General features: G+C 38.1%; 1 protein-coding gene across 3 annotated transcripts in view; it reads right to left on the bottom strand.

Annotated features, from left to right (window-relative positions):
- RASSF4 (Ras association domain family member 4) overlaps positions 1–19,430 on the bottom strand; it is an 84,257-nt gene extending 64,827 nt beyond the window's left edge. For all 3 annotated transcript variants that reach the window (XM_051982350.1, XM_051982352.1, XM_051982351.1), the window contains exon 1: positions 19,340–19,430. The gene's annotated coding sequence lies outside the window, so the exon portion shown is untranslated. The remainder of the gene's footprint in view (positions 1–19,339) is intronic.
- Between the last annotated feature and the right edge of the window lie 1,426 nt (positions 19,431–20,856).

Below are 20,856 nucleotides of genomic sequence, written 5' to 3'. Positions count from 1 at the left end.
TTCTTCCTCTCAGGTCAAAACCTCTTTCTTTTAATAAATGTTTGTTAAATTGAATTTTAGGAAGGTGAGTAAAAGGTCAAGAAGAAAGACCAGGTCCAGAAAATGGAAATGGATAAGCAAGTTTAAAGGGGAATATCTCCGGTATAGGGTATGATCTTGGCCTTCCCCATCCCCTTAAAGGATGACAGGGCCCACTTAAGGCACTAATTTTGATCAGAAGAAATTTACATTAGGGGGAGGAAGGAAGTCCCTTTGATTACTCTGGAAGGGGTCAAAGAGGGATACATTGTTTTTCTCCAGGGAATATTCAGGAAAGATTAAGTGACTATTATTTCATTACTAGGAGTAATGTGTTTTATCATATTATAACATTTTTCTGGTTCAGTATTCTTGGATAAAAAGTAACTTTAAAACTCATCTGTACCCAGGGAAAGGACAGTGGGAACTGAATGTGTACCACGATGTAGTATTTCTCACTCTTTTTATTGTTGTTTGCTTGCATTTTGTTTTCTTTCTCATTTTTTTCTTTTGGATTTGATTTTTCTTGTGCAAAATGATATTTGTAGAAATATGTATAGAGGAATTGCACATGTTCAACATATACTGGATCACTTGCCAACTGGGGGAAAGGAGGAAGGGAGGGAAAAAAAAAATTTGTAGGGGTGAATGTCAAAAATTATCCATGTATATATTTTGAAAATAAAAAGCTATAATTTTTTAAAAAGTAACTCCAAAGAGGCAACTAAATGATACAGTGGACAGAGCACTGGCGCTGGAGTCAGAAGGAATTGACTTCAAATATATCCTCAGATAAATGGTCAAAGGATATGAACAATTTTCAGATGATGAAATTGAAACTATTACCATTCATATGAAAGAGTGTTCCAAATCATTATTGATCAGAGAAATGCAAATTAAGACAACTCTGAGATACCACTACACACCTATCAGATTGGCTAAGATGACAGGAAAAAATAATGATGAATGTTGGAGGGGATGCGGAAAAACTGGGACACTGATGCATTGTGGTGGAGTTGTGAACGAATCCAACCATTCTGGAGAGCAATCTGGAATTATGCCCAAAAAGTTATCAAATTGTGCATACCCTTTGATCCAGCAATGTTTCTATTGGGCTTATATCCCAAAGAAATACTAAAGAAGGGAAAGGGACCTGTATGTGTCAAAATGTTTGTGGCAGCCCTGTTTGTAGTGGCTAGAAACTGGAAATTGAATGGATGCCCATCAATTGGAGAATGGCTGGGTAAATTGTGGTATATGAATGTTATGGAATATTATTGTTCTGTAAGAAATGACCAGCAGGATGAATACAGAGAGGCTTGGAGAGACTTACATGAACTGATGCTAAGTGAAATGAGCAGAACCAGGAAATCATTGTACACTTTGACAACTTTGATATTGTATGAGGACGTATTCTGATGGAAGTGGATTTCTTTGACAAAGAGACCTAACTCAGTTTCAATTGATAAATGATGGACAGAAGCAGCTACACCCAAAGAAAGAACACTGGGAAACGAATGTGAACTATTTGCATTTTTGTTTTTCTTTCCGAGTTGTTTTTACCTTCTGAATCCAATTCTCCTTGTGCAACAAGAGAACTGTTTGGTTCTGCAAACATATATTGTATCTAGGATATACTGCAACATATCTAACATATATAGGACTGCTTGCCATCTAGGGGAGGGGGTGGAGGGAGGGAGGGGAAAAATCGGAACAGAAGCGAGTGCAAGGGATAATGTTGTAAAAAAAAAAAAAAATTACCCTGGCATGGATTCTGTCAATATAAAGTTATTATAAAATAAAATAAAATATTAAAAAAATATATATATATATCCTCAGACACAGTACTTCATAATTGTGTAACCCTGGACAAGTTACTTAATTTCAATTGCCTCACAAATAATAATAATAAAAGTAACTTCAAAATGTCTTGTGTTAGGGATATATCCAAAAGCATTCATGGCCTCTACTAATTTAAGCCTTTTTCTCCAGGGAGTACAATAGTTGACTTTAGAATAATGCTCAATGAGTACATTGTTTATGATAGAACTGTGACCAAAACAGAGAAATAACAGTATTTTTTTTTCTTCAACACTTGTCTTGACAATCTCTAGCATGTGCAGACACTCATTATGAAAGGAAGACACTGGCTATTTCAAATTTTGCTTTGGAATGTCCACTTGGGACCACACAAACACTTGTAACTTGCCTTCTTGTCAATAATGCTGTTTGTGAGAGGCAGAAAGGAGAGCTCCCATGACAGAATAGCCTTTGCCACTATAAATGCTGGCTACCCTTGAAAAGCCTTAATTGTGGGCATCTCCCCAGCTGCCCACCTGCCTAATCACATCATATACCCTTAGTCCTAAACTCTTGCAGCAGCTGAACACAAATGTGCCAAGTTAATTTCAGGATGAGAAAACAACAGTCCTGCCCCAAAGTACACAATCTGTGAACTATTTCTCATGATAACTGAGGCATAAGGGCACCTAATAAGAAGTAGCCTAGTGTAGTGGATAGACAGCTTCAAAATTGGAAGACCTGTGTTCAATCAAGCAACAACCTTTAATAAGCACCTATTATATGCCAAGCACTGTGTTAAGCACTTGAGTAATCCCTGAGCACTTAACCTCTCAGTGCCCAGACATGGGAAGGACTTTAGCTGTGCTTTTGTAAACAGACATCCTGGGCTCAAATTCTGTCTTTATCCCTTATCTTCTCAATCTTGGCAAACAGTTTTGCAATAGAGAGAATGCCAGATCTGGAATCAAGAAGTGTCCACTCCCTGACTTCAATCTAGTTTTTCAGACACTTACTAGCTGGGTGACCCTGGTCAAGTCACTTGACCCTATTTGCCTCCATTTCCTCATCTGTAAAATATGCTGGAGAAGGAAATGTGGTCACATAAAGTCAGAGAACAGAAAAATGACTCAACAACAATTAACTTTACAGGGTCTCAGTTTCCTTAACTGTGTAATCAAAGTTCTCCTGTATGGCCTTTAACTTTCTTTCCCATTCTAAATCTATGATGTAAATGGTGCTATTTTGTGGTCTGTATGATATTTAGTCTCTCAGGTTATACAGTAGTCATTTTTTAAAAATTACTTTTATGACAGGACTAGAATATAATAATTGATATTTTGATAAAGATATGCAAGTACATTGTGAAAATTAAAAAGTAAAATAATAATTCCATGCTTCTTTTGTTTGCCATAGAAGATAGGAGGATGGATTGGAAATCAAGTAGACTTGGGTTCAAATTCTTGCTATTACAGGAGTTATATGGTTCTAAGCAAGTTCTTAAACTTCATTTCTTACTTTCTTCATCTCTAACAGGGTGATAACAGGGATGACTTGTAATTATGGCCACCCTCAATATGTTGAAACTCTCCACAGTGTATTTGTAGTTCTTCTTAGTTTGAACTCTAGGGAACATGATACTTCTCCCAGATAAACTAATAGAACTTAAAATACACAGATACACACACACACACACAACTTAAAATATATACACATACCCTAAGGCAGAAGCAGATGGAACATGGGGCTTAGAGTCAGAAAAACTCATCTTCCTGAGTTCACATTTGACCTCAGATATTTATTAACTGGGCAAGTGACCCTGGGCAAGTCAATGAACCTATTTCCCTCAGTTTCCTCAACTGTAAAATGAGCTACAGAAGGAAATGGAAAACCTGTCCAATATCTTTGGCAAGAAAACCAGGTCAGGTCAAGAATCAGGTCAGGAAAAAATCAAACATGACTAAAATGACTCAACAATAACCAACTGAGCTTTGAAGACTTAGCATTTTCCCAACTCCTTCAGGTTCTTCTTTGTTCTTATTAAAGGACAAGGAGATAAAGCATTACTACCAAAACTTTCCTTTATAGAGGGTAGGCATCTAACTCTCCACCTATATTTCCAGATCCACTTAGTTATAACTCCATGGAACATAATCCCTAATATGCCAGATACTTGCTGAAATCAAACTTACTGCAGCTTCCTTTTGTATGAGCTCCATTAGATTGCAAGCTCCTGAAGAGCAGGGACCTTTCTTCCTTCCTTCCCTACCTTCCTCCTCCTCCTCCTTCTTCCTTCTTTCTTTCCTTCCCTCTCACCCTCCCTTTTATTTCTTCCTTCCTCCTTTCCTTCTTTCTTTCTTCCCTCCCTCCCTTTCTTCCTTCCTTCCTTCCTTCCTCTTGTATTCCTAGAACTTAAAATAGTTCCTAGAACATAAGAGCTGCTTAATAAATATTTATTCAATTGAATTGAATTGAATAGTCATCTTTCCCCATTGGATTGTGAGCTTGTAGGAGGTAGGTAGGTAGGAAGGAAGGAGCTCACAGGAGGAAATAGTTGCTTGTATTTGTATCATTAGTGCTTTATACAGTATTCAGTATGTAGTGTTGCTATTGTTTAGTCATTTAGTGATTTCTGATTCTTTGTAATCCTGTGGACTGTGTGGTGCATAAGGCTTTCTTGCCAGAGATCATGGTGTGGTTTGCATATCTTTCTTCAATGCATCAAGGGAAATAGAGGTTAAATAGCTTACCCAGGGTCATATAGCTAGTGAATGTCTGAGACCGAATTTGAACTTACATCTTCTTGTCTCCAGACCTAGCTCTATCCTCTGAGCCACCTAGCTACTTCCTTCATTATATAGTAAGTGCTTGATAAATATTTTATCCATTCATCCACGCATCTTCATCCATCTATCCATCTGTCCATCCATCCCTCTATCCATGAATCCATTAATCCTCGAGTACCTACTTCATAAAATTGTTCTGAGGAACAAATGAGAGTGTCCCAGAGAAAAAAAGATGATCATGAATATCCAATCTAGTTAAAAGAGGATGAGACCAGAAAAGTCTATATGATTTAGCAGTTGAAAGATTTGTGGTGGCCTAAGACAGAATAGCTTAGAGTGCTGTAGTCAAATCTTAATTTTAAGAGATGGAGAAGTGAGCGGGTAGGGAGACAGTAAAAGCAGGAACAGACAAGCTATTTCTGGGAGCCAGACTTTGAGGGGAAGAGATATAGGTCAGCTTGTTCAGATCAATTACTCCAGACACAATAGTTGCTGAAAAACTATTACTAGTCTTAAAAAAGGCTCCAGCAAAAAACAGGACGTGAGAATAAAACTGAACAATGCAAAAACAGTTTCAGCTGATCCCATTAGCATTTCCTTCTGAATCTTAAGCTCTTCTTCCCCTCCTTCCCTGAATTTAACAGCCAGATTCTAGGGACCATCCTCTCCTCCCTCTAAGGGGATGGGCTAGATCTCTATCTGCACAGTGGTTTAGAAAGTCCTGCCTTTATCTACTGAGTGATCGAATTAGGTTCTCAATAGTTAAGTCAATAGGAACATGAGAGAAGTTGAGAGGGGGGAAAGAAGCAGCACAGGGGCCTCTGGAGGGGAAAGTTAGCAGTGAAACAACAATCAATAAGCATTTTGTTGTGACTCTTTGTGACCCAAATTGGGATTATCTTGGCAAAGATATTGGAGTGGTCTGTCATTTCCTAACGCAGCTCATTTTACAGATGAGGAGACTGAGGATTAAGTGACTTGCCACAGTGTCTAAGGCCACATGGGAACTCAGATATTCCTGATTACAGTATTAAGAATGCATTATATGTCAGACACTGTGCTAAGTGCTGGGGATACAAAGAAAGTCAAAAGACAATCTTTGCTTTTGAGGAGCTTGGGCTATTGGGGGAACACATAAGAAAAATAACTATTTATAAATAATATATATATGAGAAAAATTAAAATAATCAATATAGGAAGGTATTAGCATTAAAAGGAATCAGGGATAGGACTTTAACTGGAACTTGAAGGGAGCCAGGGATCCGGAGAGCATTCACAGCCAGGGCAAATGCCCACAGGTGGGAGATGAAGGGTTTTGTTACAAAAACAGCAAGGAGGTCAGTGTTACTTATGGGGTAGCTTTGGGGAGAGTCAGAAGACTGAAAAGATGGGAGAGGGGACCAGTTGTGAATAGCTCTGAGTGCCAAGTATAAGATTTTATATTTGATTTTAGAAATGATGAGAAACTACTGAACTGGTGGTGACAAATTAGTCAAATTAGTGACAAGTGACAAATCAGTGACAAATTAAGACTAATTTGACAGCCAGGATGATTGAGTGGAAAAAAAAAAAAAACTTGATGGAGAGAGATCAACTGCATAAGCATTTATTAAGTACCAGTCAATGAACAAAACTGGGAATACATAATCCCTGACCTCAAGGAATTTATTATAACAGCTAGATAGTATATTATATCTCACTTTAATTGTGTTTCAGTATTTCAAATCCCATTTCAGATAGTTACAAGCTGTATGGTTTTAAACAAGTCATTGAACTTCTGACTGTCCCAATTTCCTCAACTGTGAAATGGGGATCATAACAACATCCATGTCATAGGATTCTGGTGAAGATCAAATGACATTTGAAAAGTACGTATCATGGCACCTAGAACACAGTAGGTGTTTAATAAATGTTTATATTCTCTCCTGCCCCCACTCTCCCTTATTATTTCAACTGTCCTTCCCATTATGGAACATAGAAGATTGGTAACTGTTTCTCTAAGGAGCGGGTTTCCTGCTATGTTATGTTATCTTTACCTATTCCAAGGTACACGGACAAGGGACTATTTTTCTGGCTTGAATTTGTATCTCCAGTGCACAGTGCCTGATATATATATATATGATATATATATATATATATATATATATATTATATATATATACATACATACATATATATATATATACACACATACATACATACATATATATATACTTAATAAATGCTTTTTCATCCTTTTTAAGATTGTAGATATAGAACAAGAAGATACTTTAGGAGTTATCCTGGATTAATAAATCACAAGGCTTGGGGGGCTGGGTTGTAGGTATGTGTTTGTGTGTGTATGTATATATACACACACACATATACATACACATCTCTATATGCATGTGTATGTATTTATGCAAGTTTTAGGACACATGTTATCTGCTAGTCTGTTAGTTTGATACAAGGTGGACTCTGCTGGTCTGTCTTGTTATCAGTGATCAAGAACTGAGGTAAAAGAAAGCACACAATATGGATTAGAAGTGCTATTTGTTTACAAAGAAACAGAGACATTCTAAAATTGAATTCCTGGTGTTAAAATGGAATTCCTGGTCTTGAAAATGGAAAAGTGGAATGCTTCCCCACCCCCAACACATCTCCCATTACTCCCCCCTTCATACACTGTGCTTCTGACAAACAAAACTAGTCACTGTTCTGGGTCTTGCTCTTTCTGATCTTCTTTTCTTTCGGATTCCTTCTTTTCTTTAGAAACCCATCTCAGTTGCGACTACTTTACAAAGACTTCCCTGATAAGGGAATAAGCCTTCCCTTCTTGATGTCTCAGCCTTCTCTTTTTGACCTATGTACTTCATTGTGTTCTAATATATTGTTGTCTAATGTGTGCATATTTATGAAATAGCATGGAACCAGGTCCGGATTTGAAATAAAAGGACCTGAGCTTGTATTCTAGCTTTATTGCTTACTCCCTGGGAATGGTCAAGTCATTTTATTTTTTAGGGTCTCAGTTTCCTTTTTTATAAAAGGATGAAGGGGGGCTAGGTGATGCCTAAGGCCCCGTCTAGTTGTGAATTTACATTTCTACAACTCATTTCAGAGATAGTATGATTCTTTAAAAATGGATACTCCTTGAGAGCAGGAAATCTTTCTTTGTTTTTCATATTTTTATCTATGGTACCCAGGAGAATGTCTTTGTTTTTAATAAGTGCTTCCTGAATTGTTGAGTTGCATGGAATTAAAGTGAGTGGGGGCTTGGGGAGCAACAACTCCCATAACTAGATTCGCCTCTGGGTGTGAGCAGAGTAGGAAGAGCGGGAGAATCAATAAGAAATTTTAAGTCTAAGGCTGGAGACAAAAGCAGGAGCAGAGTAATCTACAGAATGAATGTTCTCAGGCTACATCATAGACATGAGTTACCCATGGCCAAAAAAGCAAAGTGACACTTAAGGTTCTCTAATACTAAGCTAGGAAGCACCTGAGCATTGTGGCATCCTGTATATGTGAACTGGAACTGGAAATTAGGAGACATGTATGCTAGACTCACTTCTCATTGTAAGTCCCCTCTTCAGGTCTCAATTTCCCAATCTATAAATCGAAAGGCATAATCTTTTAACATTCATTTTAACATTTTAACATTTAACATTTAACATTTGATGAGGCATTCCTTCAGAAAAAAATCTTGGAGAGATGCCAAAGGATTTTCTCCAGTTTTGAAATAAATGCAGTGGGGTGAATAGGAGACACGCTTATTATTTATTAACAGTCAACAACTGTGTCAGGATTGTGATAGGGCATCAAAACTTAAAAGGAGAACTGAGAGAATGACAAGTTCCTCCAACAAAAGTAGAAATATCTGCTCTCATAAAGCTCACTAAATCAAATCCAAATAGATTTTTTCCCCCAGGTCCTTATCACTTACCCCTTAATATTTCAAAACTAACTTCTCCCTACTCTAAAACTTGCCAGTTCTGTAACCATAGATAGGCAAGTCACCTTTCTGAGTCTCAGACACTTCTAGGGAAGTAAGGTCATTGTGGGACTTCTGACAGATATCAAGAGACAAGAAGAGAAAATTCTAATTCCTGCAGGATCTAATGTCAACTCCTACCAACTCCAATCATCACAATAAGGATTGGAACCTGGTGAGCCTGATGAGGTTGGTAAATGAGATGGTGCTGGGATCCTCAACTATCATTTAGGGAGAAGTTGAATTTTAGTTATCAAAATAAATTCAATAAGAACTTACTAAATATTTACTATGTGCCAGATCCTACACCAGGTGTTAGAAATACATTAAAACAGTGCCTGTTCTCAAAGAGCTTACAATCTAATAAAGGGAAAGAAGCCACAAATAGAAATAATTAGAAAGCACAATAAGGAATTTGAAGTCAGAAGGAACCTTTAACATCGTTCAGTCTACAGCCAAAGTGAATCATCTGTACAATATCCAGACAATCCAAGGATATCTAGGGAAGGGTAACATAGGCACTTCCTATCTCACAAAGCAGCCTTTTCCATTTCTTTTTAAAATAACTCTGATGCTTGGGATATATTTTTCCTAATAAAAATAAAAATCTGCCTCACTCTAGCTTCCACTTATTGGTCCTAATTCTACCATCATGGTCTGCTCTGAATATATTTAGTCTTTATTCCACAAGATATCCTTTCAAGTATTTGAAGATTACTCTCATGTCATTAGTAAATTTCTTCTCTCACACTAAACATCCCCCATTCCTTCAGTCATAGTAGAGGTCATTGTTTGGGTCCTGATTGACTCATAGGGAATGCAAACAGCAGTCATTTCTGTTTTGGCCAGAAATCCTGAGAGTCTTCTCTTCCCTTACTTATTTATTTATTTAGATTTTCATTTATTTATTTATTTTGATTAGGTGAAAGAGGCCATTCTTTGCCTCAACTTTTACTTAGCCTTAATCACTAAATGGATATGGCCTCAGTCAAACTGAAACCTGTTGAAGACTTTAGCTTTAAAAAGGCCCAGATCTTTCAATGCATCCAAGACCATCTCCAGTCTTCCTAATCTATATCCGGCCACTGGACCCAGATGGACCCAGGGGAAAGTGAGGCAGTGACCTTGTACAGCCTTCCCTCATTTCAATACAATTCACTTGCATGTAATGGCATCACGTTCCAGATGTCACAGTCCTCCTCCAGAATGAAGAACAAACAACAATCACAATCAGATCCAACCTCCATTCTTTTCTCTTCCCTCAAACAGCCACCACCATCATATAGGTACTCATTACCTCTAGCCTATAAACAGATGGTCATGCTGAATCCATATTCTTCCTCTTCCATATTTTAAAGCATAAGTACAACCATGTCACTCCTTAAGAAATGCCCCTTCCTTTAAGAAATGTCACTTCGCTTAAGAAATATCTGTGGGTCTCTATTGCCTCACAAACTCTTCTGTTGAGCAATTAAACCTTTTGCAAGCTATTTCCAATACATTTTCTTTCCCAGGCTAATTAAACATTACTTATTACTTTGCCTGATGTACTTTTTGTTCCAGACAAAAAGCTCTTCCCCATTGGTGATCTATTTCTGGCCTCTGTACATTTGAACAGGCTGTCCTGGGGTCTATCTATTCAAAGAATGGAATTTAATTGAATGGGTCTAGGATGGGAAAAAAACCTAAACTCATTCAAAGCTCACATCAAATGTCACCTCCTTAGAGAGCTCTGTCCTGATCTTCCCCTTGCTGCTGCTTCCTCATCAACAGAAATCGCTCTGCATATATTTTGCATTTAATGAGAACTAGTATTTAAGTAGTACTTGGAAACTTGCAAAATTTGATACTCACATCCTAGATAGTAAGAAGTTACTATATTAATTTTATTTTAGAGATGAGCAAAGTGAAATAACTTGTCTAGAGATCAAAGAGTAAGTAAGTATCTAGGGTTGGCTTGGAGTTGTTTTTTTATGACTTCAAGTCAGGCACTTGATCCATTAAGCCATGTAGCAGCCTGGGATGACACCCAAAGTTCATTTCAGTTCTAAAAATTTGTGATTTTTTTTCTCCTACGTTTTGCTCTTTACATTTTCCTACATTTAGCTCTTTCATCACTACTTACATAATAAGGCTGTCTTATTTCAATAGACTTGTGATGGAAAGAGTCATCTGCATCCAGAAAAGACTATGGGGACAGAATGTGGATCACAACATAATATTTTCACCTTTTTGTTGTTGTTTGCTTGCTTTTTTTTCTTCCTCATTTTTTTTCCTTTTTGATTTGATTTTTTTTTTTTTTTTGGTGCAGCATGATAATTGTGGAAGTATGTTTAGAAGAAAAATAATAAGGTTGTCTTGAGGACCTCTGAAGGGGATCCCTTGAAGGAGGTACACTCTTTCAGATAAATTTTAGCTCGTGAATATGACTGAAAAATATGATACCCAAAAAATGTTCCAGATGTAGTCTTCTAAGCAGGCAAGAATACAATTGTTCTGAATGTTATTTTTTCCTTAATGTAGCCTAAGATTAATTTCACTTTTTTATTTTTGCAACTACATCAGAATTCAGATTCGTTGAACTCCCAGTCTCTTAAACCTAGTTGTTTTTCCTCCAGAATGCACAGATCTGACCATATCAATTATCTGGTCTAAAAGATCCCACTGTCTCTGGGATAATGACTACAAGTGAAATGCTGAGCTAAGATGCTTGGCTGTATTGCTCGAGGCCTTTCTCTCTCCTCCCCCATTCTATACTTAGGAATTTTTATTCTCTTTTTGGAAACTAAATGCAGGATTTTACATTTATGCTTATTAAATCTGTATTTTGTTAGATGCAGCCCATCCATCATTCCTGCTTACCAACATCTTTCTAGAGCCTAATTATGTGATCCAACGACCTGTCCCAGAGGGTTATCTGTCATCAGTTGGATGAGGGAACCATCAATATCAACATATACAAATACTAATCAATACAAAGGGGTGGGTGTATATGTGTGTAAAATTAATCTCTTCCTTATACTGGACCCAGATGGACCAGGGGAAAGTGAGGCAGTGACCTTGTACAACCTTCCTTCATTTCAACACAATTCACTTGCATGTAATGGCATCACATTCCAGATGTCATAGTCTTCCTCCAGAAGTACACCTAGTATCACAGATTTATTCCATTAGTGATTTAGTCCAATTCTTGCATCTTGAAGAGAAAAGAGCAGAGCAAAGAAATAAGGATTCTGACATATAGTCATAGAGTGAATTTTAGAGTCAAAAAAATTGAATCCAGGTTCTTTTAAACCAAATTCAACTTTTTGTTGTTGTTGCTATTGTTTGCTGTTTGTTGATTTTAATTTCTACTGTAGTTTCCTGCCTCCTGTTGTTCACTTATTTGTCATCTCTGTATCTTCATGACCTTATTTGGGGTTTTCTTGGCAAAGATACTGGAGTCTATTTCCTTCTCCAGCTAATAAGAAAATTGAGGCAAACAGTAACCCTGGATTGAGGCCAGATTTGAGATCAGGGAGATGAGTCTTTCTAGCTCTTAGGTCAATGATCTATCCACTGTGCTATCTGGCTGCCCTCATACTAGGATTCAAATGAAACTCAATCTGACATAAGAATATTTTAACATATTTAAACACTAGCTGCCATTTATGTAAGTCTAAGGACCTTGATTTCACTGGTTTAGAACAGAACTATTTGCCAAACTCAAATAGAAAGTAATCCCTGCTGGATCCCTGGTGATGTGGAAAAGCATCAACAAACATTATCTGTTTTGTACCTCAGAATTAGTTTTGTGTTCCCAACTACATTGTAATCTGGTTCAGGCTTCAGGCTGTTGTGAGTTTGACACCTCTCTTACCACCAACTGTAGGAAGTTAAGGACTTGTCCAGGGTCACACAGGGAGCATTATGTCATAAGCAGAACTGAACCAATTCACTCATTCTTATTCCTTTATTTTTTTAAATTTTAATAGTATTTTATTTTCCCAAATACATGAAAAGGCAGTTTGACATTCATCTTTGCAAAACCTTTTGTTCCAAATTTTTGTTCTTCTTCCCACCCCAACAGTAAGCAATCTGATATAGATTAAATATGTGCAATTCTTCTAAATATATTTCCATATTCATCATGCTGCACAAGAAAAATCAGATCAAAAAGGAAAAAAAATGAGAAAGAAAAAACAAGCAAGCAAGCAAACAACAACAAAAGTAAAAATACTATGCTTTGATCTACATTCAGTGTCATTCCTCTGGTGCAGATGGCACTTTCCATCCCAAGTCTATTGGAATTGCCTTGTTATTCATTTATTTCTTATTACTTGGGGTTTAGAGCTGCCATCAGTGAAGCATGCCTAGAATAAAAAGGTAGTGTTTGAAATGGACCTTCAAAGGGAGAGAAAGAAAGACACAGAAACAGAGACAGAGATAGAGGCAAAGATGGAAAGACAGAGAGAGTCACAGAACAACAGAAAGAAAGGGGAGAAGATAGGAATTGAAGGCAGAAAAGTACAAGTAAAACACATAGAAAACAAATTCTTACATTATAGACTTAGCACTGGAAGGATCTTTAGACAGCATGGCAGTCCAACATCTTTTCTCTTCCTGTTTTACATGGGGAGAGAAGCCCATAAAATGGAAATGACTTATTACAACTACTACAGAGATCCACAAGTAATACAACTAGGAGCTGGACCGATATTCTCTGATTTCAAATCTAGCCAAGCAAATCTGCTTAGAGCAAAACAGGGCACTAATAAGAGTAAGATAAGATATGACTAGAAACTCAGGTTAGAGCATGATTTCTTAACGTGAGATCTGCAGAACACAGAGAGATTTCAGGGGATCCACAATTTGAATGGGGAAATTTTACACATTTATTTCTACTAAGCTCTAAATGAAATTTAGCATTGCCTTCAATTATGAATATAAGCAAGAAAACATTATTTTGAAGTATCTACAGGCTTCAGCAAATTGCCAAAGAAAATCCTGACACAAAAAAGGTGAGGAAGTCTTAGACTTAGCCAAGATAGTAGAATTTGCCAAAGATTTTAGATTCCAGGTTTTGAGGAGAAACCTTCCTTCTTTTGCTTTCTCCCCTCTCTAATCTATCCTATACTATCCTATGCATAGCCACCAAATTAATTTTTTCTAAAGTACAAGGCTGACCATGTGGCTCACTTGCTCAAAAACCTTCACTGACTCCCTATTATGTGATGAATATGTGTCCTCAATCTGATATTTAAGACCCTTCATAATCAGGTACCAAGTTACCTTTCCAGATTAATTCCTTATCATTGCTTATCATACACTTGAAATGGAAGGCAAGCAAGTCTGCTAGCAGCTGTTCCCCAAGCTCCCATCTCTTTTCATTCTCCTTTCCTCTGCCTCTTAGAATCTGGACCTTCTTTTAAACTACAGCTGTTTCCTTCTGCCAAACTATGTTCTGATGCCCCCTCTCAGTTGTTTGTATTTTCTCATCCCCCAAATGACCTTGCATTTCCCTGCATAACTTACAAATCTCTTCCCCTCTCCCTTTGCCATTTAGGCTCCTTAAAGTCAGAGACTATTTCTTTGTATTCTCAGTGCCTCATACAAAGCAGGAAGGTTGTTTTTAATTAATTAATTTTTTTCCCAATCACATTGATTTTTAGCATTCATTTAAAAATTTTTGAGTTCCAAGTTCCCTCCTTTCTCTTTTCCTTCCCCCCTTCTTGAGAAGGCAGGCAATTTGATCTAAATTACACACATGCAATCATATAAAACATATTTCCATATTAGCAATATTACAAAAGAAAACACAGACCTACCTATTGTCCCTAAAAAGAAAAAGAAAGCAAGCCAAAAAAAAAAAAAGTATGCTTTGATTTGGCTCCATCAGTGCTTTTTCTGGAGATGAAATGTTTTTTTTTAAAACATAATTCCTTTGTAATTGTTCTAGATCACTGTATTGTTGAGGATAACTAAATAATTCACAGTTAATCATGAAACAATATTGTTCTTACTGTCTACAATATTCTTCTGATTCTGCTCACTTCACTTTGCTTCAGTTCATATATATCTTCCCCAATTTTTCTGAAACCATTCTATTCATCAATTCTTATATGACAATAGAATTTCATCACAACTATATATTACAACTTGTTCAGCTCCAACAATGGGCATTCCTTCAATTTCCTAATTTTTTTGGCCACCATAAAAAGAGCTGCTATTATTGTGTCGTACACATACAAACTTTCTTTTTCTTTATTCTCTCTGGAATACAGACCCAATAGTAGGTATTGCTGGATCACAGGGTATACAGTTTTATAGCCTTTTGAGCACAGTTCTAAACTGCTCTCTAGAATGGTTAGATTAATTCATAATTCCACCAATATTACATAAGCGTCTCCATTTTTTTCCACCTCTCCCCAGAATTTGTTCTTTTCCTTTTCTGTCATATTAGCCAACCTCAGAGTTATTTTAATTTGTATTTCTCTAATCAATGCATTTTTACATAACTATAGACATCTTTGAATTCTTCTGAAAACTGCCTGTTCATATCCTTTGATCATTTATCAATTGGGTAATGACTTGAATTTTTATAAATTTGAACTCACTTTTCTGAATACTTGAGGAATGAAGCCTTAATCAGAGAAACTTGCTGTAAAATTTTCCCTCAGTTTCCTGCTTTCTTTATGATCAAAGCAGAAGTTAATAAAAGTTTATTGAATTTTGTTAAATAGTGAAAGAACCTGAATTTGTCAGATGAACTTGAGTTAGAATCCTAGATTTACCTGCCTGACCTTAAGGAAATTACTGCTGCCTGGGCTTCAGTTTCCTCATTTGTACAACAGGAGCAATACAACTTTCTTTGACCTAGCTTACAGATATTGTCTATGCCAAATTATATCACATGAAGGCATATTTAAAACTGTACTGCATATAAATAAGTTTTTATTATATGAAGATTGGATCCATTTGTGGCATTAGAAAAGCTAATCTGGTAGTAATGTATATAATGGATAAAATGGGGAAATTATATTTGAGTATTGAAGAATGAATATTGCAAAAGTCTAGTAGAGAGGTACCAAGGTTCTGAGCTAACAAAATCGGAGGCATTGCAAGATAGTTCAGAAACGCTACAAAGTAAAATTGCTACCATTTGATAGATCAACTAGAAGCAGGAAGAGAAATAATAAAAGAGGAGTCTGAGGTTTCAAGTGTGAGTGGCAGAATGCTGGCACCATTAATAGATTATGAGGAAGTAAGGAAGAGGAACAAGTTTTGGGGAAAAGATGATTTCAGTTTGAGATATTTTGAGTTAGATTCTGGCAGAGAAATGGAGATATTGTCAGAAATGTGTCTTTGCAACTCATGAGGGATTGGAGAAGGAAATAGAGATTTGGGCATGATCCAAAGAGGTCACATTTAAATCCGTGACAGCAGATGAGCCTTGCAAAGGAGTAAGTTTAGGGACAGGTGGTAAAGAATAAGAAGAAAGAAGAGAATTAGATTTCTAGAACAGGATTCTGGGAAAGGAGGAAGAAGAGAAGGCATTGATGGAGACAGAGAAAAAAGAAGGAATAGTTTTTTGGTTTTTTTTTTTTAAAGCTAGGCAAACCAACCATTCATAGAATGAAGGAGGTAGTAGACAGCTTCATGAGTGATTCAGAGTTGTCAAGAAAAAACACTGAGAAAAGACCAGTGAATTTGGTGATCAACGAGGTGAAAACAATAGAATGGTGGAGTCTGGAGCCTGAGTATGGTTGTTGGTGGTGAGAAAAGTGAAGCTAATGATTGAACCCAACATTCTTGAAATTTGGCAGTGAAAAGGTGAAATGAGATGAACCACAAGTTAAGGGAAATATTTTTTTTTTAACTGAGGGGAATTTTGCATATATCTTTAAGCAGAAGGGAAGGAATAAGAGTAAAATGATCAATAGGCAAGAAAAAGAAGAAAAAATTAAGAGAGCATAATCCCAAAGGATAAGTGAAAGAAAAGAACTTTGGGGCACAGATGGAAAAAAAGGCAAAGGTGAAACCATAGAAAGGTTTTGAAAAATGGATTAATAATAACAATAGCACTTATACCACTTTGAGATCTGCCAGGCATTTATAAATATAATCTCATTTTATCCTAACAATAACCCTAGAAGGTGGATGCAAACACTATCTTAACTTAGGAAACTGAGACAGAAGTGAAGTGATTTCTTTCCCCCAGAGATTACTATCCAAATATAACACAAAGCTGCACAGCCAGTTTGTTACATTAATCCATCACTATAGGAATTCACATACAACCTCTAGCCTTTGCAATGTGCTCTGCAGGTGAACTTTTATGTTCTTCTCCCACAATTACAGTGTCAGTTCATTGACAGAAGACACTATTTCATCTTTTCTACTTGTTATCATCAGTGCTTGGTACACAGAGAGCACTTAAGAAACATTTTCTCATTCATTCTTCCTGTTTCTTTCTCTCTCTCTCTCTCTCTCTCTCTCTCTCTCTCTCTCTCTCTCTCTCTCTCTCTCCTCTCTCTCTCTCTCTCTCTCTCTCTCCCCCTTCCTCCCTCCCTCCTTCTCTCCTTTCCTCCCCTTCTCCTCCCTCCCTCTTTCTCCCTCTCCTTCCCTCCCTCCCCCCTTTTCCCTTTTCCTCCCTTTCTCTCTCCCCTCCCCTCTCTCTAGCATTAACAAATGTTTACTATGTAGCAATCACAGTGAGGATACAAACACAAAAACAAACTAGCCCCAGCTTTACATTCCTTGAGGGGAAACGATGTGTCTACATATGAGAAAATGCAAAACATATACTAAATAAATATAGGGTCCCTGAGTGGGGGGGAAGTCCTAGCCACTGGCTTCATACTCTATTTTGGCTATGGGCAGTTCATAGACAATGAGTTGGGTCAAAAAATCAAATAAGAGGAGAAAATCAGGCTCCTGGACAATTGGGGAATTGTCAAGCACTTTCAATCATTGTAAATTATTTCCTATTACAATGATCCATCTATGTCTCCCCCAATGACACTCTCTTGATGATGCTACAGAACTAGATATTCTTTTTTAAATTTATTTTTATTTTGTGTTCCAAATTCTCTATTCCCCACCGACCAAGAAAAGAAGAAATGTCACTATTCTTTATTATGATCAAACTGCTTCATGAGGGGAATTCTTATTATACAATCATAATAAGCGGTGTTTAAACTTATTGAGAATAAGGAACTGGTTATATATATCTTCATTCCCCCCTCCCTTCCATGCCAGCTTCACACACACAGTGTACGAAATTATGTTGAAAAAGAACTAGAATTCAAATCCTTGGCTATTAAATGTCCACAAATCTAAAACAATCCACACCAGCTGCTTTCCTGAGTAAACACAACAAAATTATATTAATCATCCAATCTCAATGTTCATTTCACCTCCTAAAATCTAAGCTTAGTTTTCTTTGCTGATTTTTAAATCATCCTACTGTATTTATCAGTCAATAAAACTTAATACAACAGACCTTTGAAAGTCACCTAATATTCAATGAAACACAGGGCTAGGCACTAAATACACAAAGGTAAAACCAAAGCAGTTCTAATTTCAAAAAAATTATTTATTTGTCCTTTGACAACAGTGAATTATATTCATGTCATTAAGAACAAACACAAAAGACACTAAAGATCAACTGGTCCCTCAAATACTGTTCAACAGTCAACTGTATTCGATAAAGCAAATGATTCCAGCCTGAACTCCATAACCTATAGAATAATATTCTGGAGATGACAGCAGAGGAGGGGCCAGGAGAGTCGGGAGATCTGCTTCTCACGGGAACTTCTGTATTCATTAGCAACAGCTACAATAAACGTGTTTGTGTGTTAACGACCGGCATATAGTTAATAGTTTACTAAAAATGAAACAAAGTGGCTTCCACATGGATAAGGGTTGATGGAGTTTGAGAGGTTTTCCTCTCACCTTCACCTCTCTACCACCTAGGTTTGCTTATCTTTAGCGGGGGAGGAAGGGGGAAGCATCTCGGGAAGTTGTTGGCGATAAATGGGATGACAGGGTGTTCCATGTCCAAGCTTTGACCAGAAATCCAATAAATCACTCAGTTCCAGGTTCAAAAGACTGAGGAAGCCTTTTCTCCAAAACCTGGTCCTTCCCCAACAAAAAGGTGGGGCAAGGCAGGACGCCCAGGTGAGCCAAGTGTACAATCCACGTGCAATTCCCCGGGGGGCGTGGGTTACATATGTGTTAGGTCTTTCTTTTGCCCCGCCCAAGGGTCACCTGGACTCCCCTCCCCCGTACCGGCACACTAGGGGAAACTCAGTAGTAGGGTAGCCGGGGAGTCCCGGCACTAGGGGGGCACCTGTCTCCCCCGGAAGGTTTTCCTTACCACCATCACCCCTCCAAGAAAAGGCAGCGTCTGCGCTGTAGCGATAAATTCATAGTCTAAAGGGGCAATGGAGAAGATGGAGGTTGGGGTGGATGTCAAAGAGGGAAGGGGATTAAGAGCAAGGGGAAAGAGTCCTTCTGGGGCGGTGGGACGCAGAGATGAGTGCTGGGTACTACGGGGTGTGGAGCAGAGAAGCAGGCAGGGCAACAGCTGCCTAGAGAAGTGCAAAGGCGCGGTGTCGCCCGGGATCAATAAGTGTCCTCCATCCCCTGGGCAGGACACGCTAGCCCAGGAGATGATGCCTCCTCCCTCCCTCCGTTCCTGGGAGTCGAAAGAAGGGAGAGGGCAAGTGTTCGCTCTCCTGGTCCGAGTGAAGAGGAAGGGTGGGAAGGAACCTACATCACTCACCCACTCGCGACTCCCCAGGCCAGCTCGCGCACGTCCACCCGGGAGCTCCCTCCTCACCCTGCGCGTGGCCGGCTCCGCTCCGAGCAGCAGCCCCCGCCACAGTCCCCCGCCTCTCGGCTCCCTTCACATCCCCGCCCCTGCTCAGGCATCTGCCAATCACCGCGGGCCCGGCACCACCCAGCCCCACCTCCCCCAACTCCCCACGGCGTGGTGGGCGTGGCCAAGAAAAGAGTGTCAGAGAACTGGAGGCAGGGCTGCAGCCGCAAGAACTGTATACAGTAGGCACTGGGCGAAGGTGCCGATGTAGCGCACGAATCCAAAGGCAACCGGGGCGAAGCAAGGTGGTCCCATGGAAAGGGTGCATTCAGGAGTTGGCATTGGAAGACGTGGGTTCGAATGCGGCCTTTGTCTTTTATTATCTATATGATGATCTGATGCAAATCACACGCCCTCTCCAGACCTCAGTTTTCTCGTCAATGAAATGAAAGGGTAGAACTCATTGGCCTCTCAGTTCTGTCATATTAACCCTCCAAGTCCCTGTTTTTAGTAAAAAAAAAAAAAAAAAAAAAAAAAAAAAAGCTTCCCTATTAGTAAAAGACCCCACTTATTAAGTTATTGGTACCTCTCGGGTTTATTGTGAAGATTAAATGAGGCAAAATATATAAGGAGCATTGGACATTTCAGGGATTGTGTAAACATTAGTTACTGTGGATAATACTATTGATCAATGTTTAGCATCCTCAGTGGGCCATTGCTGTAGTGAAAAGAGCTCTACATAGAGAGAGCAGATAATAGCTTTGCTAGTAATTAGCTGTTTGGCTTCAGATGAGTCCGTTTGGCTCTTTGGACCTTATTTTTCTCCTGGGTAAATTAAGGGGTTAGATATCATTAAATCCTACCCTGAAGCTGGAAGGGACATTAGTGGTCCTCCAAGTCTAAGCATATAATTTTACAGAGGAGGAAGCTGCCCAAAAAAGTAATTTGCCCAAGTTATAAGCAGAAAAGCTGGGATACATCTCTATAGCATAATTAAAATTTACATGTATTTCCTTGGATTCAACTTAAATGCTCTATTATCTAATTTCATTTCATTATTACTATTATACTATATTTGACCTAGTAAATGATAGTCCCTATCTTCATGAGAATTCACTGTCTAGTGGTCAAAATAGGTGCAAGATATTTCATCTCCTTTCTCTGAATTTTCACTGACTACTTCCTATTCTCACTTATCATCATCATCATTATTTTCATCATTCTCATCATCATCACAAATATTTAGTACCAAGCAGTCTGAAGTAAATAGCAATCATTCTCAGGATCATATAAGTAGGAAGTGTTTGAGACTACATTTGAACCCCGATCTTTCTGAATTGCCGCCAAGTCTCTATACATTGAGTCTCTTGATTTTCAAGGTTTCCTTTCCAGCTTAAATCTCACCTTTCACAGAATTTTTTTTTTCTGATTTTCCTCAATTTCACAGCTTTCCTTCTGTTGATTACCTCTAGTCAGTCAAT

Source organism: Antechinus flavipes, chromosome 2 (genome assembly GCF_016432865.1).
Source record: "Antechinus flavipes isolate AdamAnt ecotype Samford, QLD, Australia chromosome 2, AdamAnt_v2, whole genome shotgun sequence".
In the NCBI taxonomy this organism is placed as follows: Eukaryota; Metazoa; Chordata; class Mammalia; order Dasyuromorphia; family Dasyuridae; genus Antechinus; species Antechinus flavipes.
This window is presented reverse-complemented; position numbering and strand designations above follow the sequence as displayed.